Source organism: Sinocyclocheilus rhinocerous, unplaced genomic scaffold, assembly GCF_001515625.1.
Source record: "Sinocyclocheilus rhinocerous isolate Xijiao unplaced genomic scaffold, SAMN03320098_v1.1 scaffold1957, whole genome shotgun sequence".
NCBI lineage: Eukaryota > Metazoa > Chordata > Actinopteri > Cypriniformes > Cyprinidae > Sinocyclocheilus > Sinocyclocheilus rhinocerous.
Window position 1 is genome coordinate 270,269 of NW_015655396.1, and position 7,371 is coordinate 277,639.

The window sequence follows — 7,371 nt, forward strand, 5'->3', positions numbered from 1 at the left end:
TGAATAGGTGAAGATCATAAGAGCCATCAAGAGTGAGAGAATGACAGCTTTGATCAGAAATAAGACATGTCTTCCAAAAACAATCGTGTAACAAATATAAACATATACAGTGGAGTCCAAAACGAAGACCATAACCAAAAATGCTTCCATTCTGCCTATTTCTTTTTTTTCAATTTTAAATTCCATAAGTATAAAAATTCAAGTGAACAGCTGATTTAATGTTGAATTTCTAAGTATTTGGTTTGTCCCCTTTTTCTTTAATGACAGCAGAACTCAAGCTGATATGAACTGCTGTGTATGTTTGTTGTGTAATACCTGATGATCATGTTATCCAGTAGCCTATGATTTGAGAATGTTCCAATAACATCTTTTGTGCTCAATGCTTAAATGTCACAAATTTTCTTATTTGATTAGCGACCTAGAAATTTCACTTAATTTTTCACTCCATTTGAGAGTTTTTTTTTTTAAAGTTTCTCAAAATCCTAAACCTAGTTTTTTTGTTGTTTATTTGTTTGTTTTGCTAAAAAATGTTTCAGTAAAAAAAAAGGTTTAAGTTCAAATTCAAATTCGGAATCCTAATTTTTCAGTATGGTCTTAGACTTTTGAACCCCACTGTATTTATACATGGGTCAAAGACGAAAAGGGTGTTTCAAGCATCAAAAAAAATAAAAGTGCAATACAGCTTTAAGTTTTGTCCCCCCCCCCCACATTAGAATGTGTCCTGTTGAAGTTTATATTTTTCTGAACAAAAAAAATTACTATCATGCATTTTTACCATGTTTGACAGAAGACACGCACTAAAATGTCATTCAGTGTAACAATATTTATATACCAAAAAATCTTGTTAGGCATATTTAAAACATGAATAATTTGATGACATTAAAAGACTCTATTTAAGCATCACAGTGCAGCCCTCAAATATGAATTAACTTTAATTTAAAATCTTTATACTTTGCTAATGTCCTTCAAACCACTATGTTTTCCAATTTGCCAGCAAGAAGTTTTTGTAAGGAAGTGAAAATCATTTAAAATATATTAAAATTTAGTATGATCATATATTCTTATTTGTATTTTAATAAGTACAGGTCAGAATAAGTATATTGTTTCAATTTTTTACATAAATATATGTGTTATACTGAATGACCATGGTTTGTTACTCTGAATGACGATTTGCCAAAAAGAGAGATAACATTGCCATTGTTCCCATAACTAAAATATTTTTAGTATTAATCTGTGTCATTAAATTAGTTTTAATAATAATCCTGAGTAAATTACTGCAGAAACAGATGAAATATAATAAGCATTTTCCTGATGCTCCCCTGCCATGCTTGCTTAGCTTGTCACTTTGTTTCTGACTTGCTCGGCCTCAAAAATTCCTGCTTGCAGCCACATTTATTAATACTCTCTGTTTGCAAACATAAATTACATGATCAGGATGAATATTTGGGGTGGAGAATCCCCTCATTGATCTCTCTTGAACTTGTGACATAGTGAGGGGGTCTCTCTGCCCCGAATTATTGGCAAGCTATTATTTCAACAATTACAATCCTCAATACCCTTCTCTTTTCCTGGCTAAAGGCACGTTCACACCAAGTACGGTAAGGATAAAGATAAAGATAAAAAATTAAAAAAAACAATCACAAAAGTGGAAGAAAAAAATCCCTTCTGTATAAAAGAATAGCAGATTCCACAGCACAACTAACAATAACTGCACAGAGAAACGATATTGTTGGAATCTCTTTTATACTGTTGGATATTGATGGATTTGTTAGTTTTTTTCCAGCTGATGAATGATAAAAGCATTGACAGCCAATTAGAATTCATTCGAGCATTTAAAGTGGCAGACAACAAATCTGCAGCACATGCTTAGAATGAACAGTGCTATTGTTCATCGGTGTAGAGGCTAACAGTTACTATTATAGTTATTTTATAGTTATTGTTCTTGGTGTGAACAGGCTTTAAGAGTGTCACCCAAGCTACTGGGTCCACACTAGGCTCGCTGGACTGGGGGGGCAATCAGAAATTGTGGTAGGGCAGCACTTTCTAGGGTAATATATTCATAGTTTACTTTTATTTACTCAATTTTCAGTCTTGCATTTTGTGTAACAGAGAATTTGCATTACACTGAATGACAAAACCATTACCCTGAATGACGAAACTTCTACATCAGCTGATATTTCAGCCAATCAAATGGCCACCTATTTCAAACAGTGAACTTGACCAGTAAAGTTAATCAGAATTATTCACAACATCTACTTATTTTTCAAAACATTTAACATTAAAAGTGTTTTTTGGCATTTCACTGAATGACGTGTTTTTGTAACAATGATTTCAGAATAACTACTTCTTCCTGTTACACCGAATGATCTCTGATAAACTGCATTTTCGGGACAAAAGTCCACTGTCCATTTAAATACTTTAAAAAAACAATAAGACATAGTTCTTTTTAATATAACACAGCCAATACTTACTTGAAAATGCCAAGACAACAAATATATTTTTTAACTTGGTATTTTATATGTTTATTTAAAGATGTATTGGTAAAATCAAAGTCCGGACCATTTGGAACATTATTTCCCCCATATTTTGACATTTTATTGTCACAAAAGTTATTTGAAATATGAAAGTAGACAATTTACTTGCATTTAAGATGTTTTTAATGCATTTAAAATGACTTTGGTAAATGTAATTTGATGCGGACACCAAAATGGTGACGTCTCGTCTTTGACCCACATTCATTTTAGAACTTTCACATCCTATTAATTTATTTTGACAAGTTTTCCCCCAGTAATGCCAAACTATGTTCTAATGAGAATTTTGTCACGAATAACTTTTTTTTTAGTAAACAGTAACGCCTCTGCTGAAAATCAATGGCACATCATTCCATAATCATTCATACACAATAGCACAATAATTACCCAAACGAGAGCTTCTACTGGTTATGCAAATGCACATCGCAAACAAATGGAAATAAAGTTTTGCTGTTTGATTACCGTTACTTATTTGCTGCTCAGAAAAGGACTAACACAGACAAGTCATTTCAAGCCGATTCATCACTGTGTGTTTAGTGGCTTGTATCCCTACATGAGCCTTATTCACCTTCACATAGGAATAAAAAGCCATAAGACACAACAGCAGTATAGGAGCACGGCAGTGAGGGAAGTCCCTGGCTTTCAACAAAGATGTAGGGGCCCATATTGGAGGCACCTGGTAGAAGAAAGAAAGAGGAAGGAAAAAGATTGATAACTTTGCAAAGGAGATGACAAAGCTAAGCAGGCAGAAAGACAGATATTATAGTATGAAATTGATATTATGATCTCAGCTATCATAATGTGTCACAGTAGGCGTCAAGAGCGAGGCATTTCCAAGACGGCTACATTTCTGTGAGGTCTAATGCATTAATCAATCAATCAATACAAATGTCATACTATGCGATGCACAAAAAAAAGCTTCTGTAGCCGTGAATCATGTAATTGCCACTGATTACTCTTTTGGTTTTAACCAAATATGTTGTGAAACTCATGATTAAATGTTAATTTAATTATGCATACAGTGATTAGTTCAATTATTCCGAGCAAATTTATCACAATGCAAGGTGCTCATTAAACTACAGTAACCGAATGCTAATGAATGAATTTATATGCAGAAAAAAAATTGTGGCAAATGGTCAGGGCGGCTGATTTGCATTATTGACTGTCAATCACTCGCGAAAAAGAAAACTTTTTTTCTCTCAGTTCTGTTTGTTGGTGCCAAGCAATAATTGTACGGCTCCTTGTCAGGGCTGTTCTGATCATTTCATCTCGGAGCAAAATCTCCTGGGAAACAGGACAGCTTTGCTCTTTGAAGTGGAGTGACATTATCACTGTGGCTGGCCCTGAAAATAGCATCAGTTTCGCCATACTGCAACTCACAGAGGGCTGTAGATCAGGGCTAGATAGAAATGGGCGACTGGTCAGCGGTAATGACATGGAGTCTAAAGGGAACAGAGGCCATCTTCAATCTCACCTTTCAATCCCAGCAACCCCCAGTCCCCATTCAGCAGCGTATATTGCCACTCACAGCTTTTGTCACTGATGGAAAATTACTGGGAATTCCATCACATTGCCCCGATGTCAGAGATGGAGAGCGACAGCGCGAGAAAAAGTGATAAATGTGACTCTATTTGGTTCGGGGAGAGCTTTCAGCTCCCTGTGCCACAACACAATGTTCAATAGAAAAAAGTAATTTCGCTGTTAATTTATGACTCATTTGGGGGATAATACCAGGCTGTCATCCATTTACAAGAGTAACAGGTAAAGATGATTTGATGAGAAGGTTCCCCAGGCTTCCCAGTGCCAGAAAACAGGAAACACGACACAGGTAATGCCTCTGATGGAGGATGCCCATGTGTAAACCAGCACGAGTTATGATTATGTTTTGTCAGTATCAAGGCACGAATGAAAAGCCAGCACCGCAAGCCACCAGCACTTCACCATAATAGCAAACAAATGACAGACAGAAAAATCTAAATCAGTCGCACTTCTGCATTTAAGTGAGCTTCATTTACATTCCATATTTTTTTTATGAATTTGAAACAGATTGGATAACACTTTATGATGTCTATATATATTTTATATATTTACTTACAAATGAACTATAAAACACTAGACAAATATTCTTATTGCTTTAGAATGCCTAATATAATGTACTTAATCACTTGCATGTTCCGGTAAATAAATTCCCAGTTTTTAACTGTGTTTTTTTTAACACTTTAGAGCAGTGGTTCCCAAACCTGTCCTGGAGGCCCCCCTGCCCTGCACCTTTTGTATGTCTCCCTTATCTAACACACCTGATTCCACTCATTAGCTCGTTAGTAGAGACTGCAAGAACTAAATTGGGTTTGTCTGATTAGGGAGACATACAAAATGTGCAGGGCAGGGGGTCCTCCAGGACAGGTTTGGGAACCACTGCTTTAGAGCTTTCACGATTTCTCGATTCAATTAAAGTACTCGATTTTAGAAAATCCTCAATTGCATTTTGCCCGTGTTGAGTAACTGAGTAACTAGCAAAATACCAGAATTGGCGCATTTCACGGACGAGAATCCACGAAACGCATTATTAGACCATTTTTCAAGGCTGCATGATATTAAACCCATTTAAAAATCATAATTCATAATGCTGTTGTGAATTTTCAAATGCTAAAATTCTATTAAATAAAGTGATGCAGGTTTGATATATGCGCTTTAATTATTTACATGCGTGTAGGTTTCATACGTGCCTTACGTTCACAGTAAATGCTGGTCCACACAAACTGTTATCATTTACATGTGTGGAGCGTCTCAAACTCCATTTCTGCATATTGCCGAGTTTGATTTTATTATAACATTCATCTGGGAATGCAAAGGGCACCATTTGATTTTTCTAAAACCTACGTAAACACAGGATAATACATCAATATCGATTTCAAAATAAAAGCTTAAACTCTCGCTTTGAGTTTACATGTTTTGATATCCACATATTCAAGAAAATACAGTGGCTGTAGCATTTCTGTTATAAAGAAATGGGCAGATATTAAAGATTAAGTGGAAATTTGAATTATAATGTTGTTTGGTCAATATTAAACAAGGATTAGATTGTGCAGTAAAGTGTAAAAACAATCGTCAGGCAGTTGGCGCCCTCTGCAGCCATTTATTATAACAAATAATGTAACTTAGCTCTATTGTTTATAATACATCATGTATTTTAATAGTTTTGTAAAACCATAGGATTACTTGCTTTTGAAACTATACTTGAACTAATTATTATTTCCTCTTTGCTATTAAATATGTATTTTAAGTCATTTGAAAGGCTACTGTTCGCTTAGGTCTATTTTTATTACCACAAAAAAATGTATTATAATAATCCAATTACTCTATTAATCGTCAGAATAATTGACCGATTACTCAATTACCAAAATAATTGTTAGTGACAGCCCTATAACACTTATAACCTACATGCATTTTTTCTTCAGTGGATGATGCTATAATATAAATATTTATATCTAATAATTTAATGATGGCAAATTAAACAAAAATGCTGAAATAAATCTAACACTAATGCAATGCTCACTATTCTATAAAAAATACCTGAAAACATAATTGCCGTGCTTTATATATTATACAGTTAAGTATGCTTAAAAAGTCTTAAATTCAATATAACACTATTAAAATGCTTTTAATTTGTACAGGAAAACACTGTAAAAATACTACAGTAAAACAATATTATCCAATGGTACCTCAATGGAAAAAAACTAGGTTAAATGGTTAAACATCACACAAGTAATTTTACTGTAAAAGTAGTTTTTAGGAAGTAAAAAAAATCATTTAACAAATAATTGACAGTGAAAAACAGTAAAAGGGTATTTCCAGAAGTCCCTGCAAAACATCACACATGATATATATTTTTATAATACATTTTGTTTCTTCTAATATCAGTAATGTACAGGGTGTTTTATGCTACATTTGCTGTTATTTGGTAAATGTTTATTAAATTATTTTAGCGTCATGCATCTTACCCTGACGATGTTTTGTCTTTTGTGTGTATAACCCTTTGTTATAACCCCATCTAAATATATGAGTGTTGGCCGTATTTTATGAACAGACCATTTAAGATTAACTTTAATTCATTATGTGGCTTTCTGCTTTACCACCCATATTTTTATGGTGGTTATGAGTACATTTATAGTTTTTTTACTGTATATTTAACTATGTTTTTTTTTTACAGATGATCGATACTAATGTTAACTAGTTTTTAATGCACTAAATGACTTTAGAAAGTACGAAAAGTAAGAAATATCAAATCTGGTCCTTTTAACCAATTAAATTAGACAAGCTCCAAGCATTACATTTTTAAAAAACACCTAAAGCACCTGTGAATAGATTTTAATTATTTTCAGTCATTGCATTTAATTTTCTAAAAACGTTTTTTTAAAATAAGTGAATTCTTTTATTGCTGTTATTTTTTCTAAACATTCTTTTATTCTGTCCTGTGAAACACTTGAATTTAATGTATGAATGGTGCTATATAAACACAACTTCTCGTTTACGTATGTAACCCTCGTTCCCTGATGGAGGGAATGGAGAGGTTATGTCGTGACGACATATGGGGTTTTACTTGGGAGCCCAAATCCTCTCTGATTAAGAGAAAACACCAATGAAATTTGGCTAGTGGATTTTGCATACCTGAGCCACTCCCCGTGCATAGGGGTATAAATAGGCGACAGGAGCATCCACTCATCAGATTTTACGCTGAGGAGCCGAGAACTTGTCCCTAGCAACCAGCGATGGTTCGAGGTTGTGGCATGGGGACATAACGTCTCCGTTCCCTCCATCAGGGAACGAGGGTTACGTACGT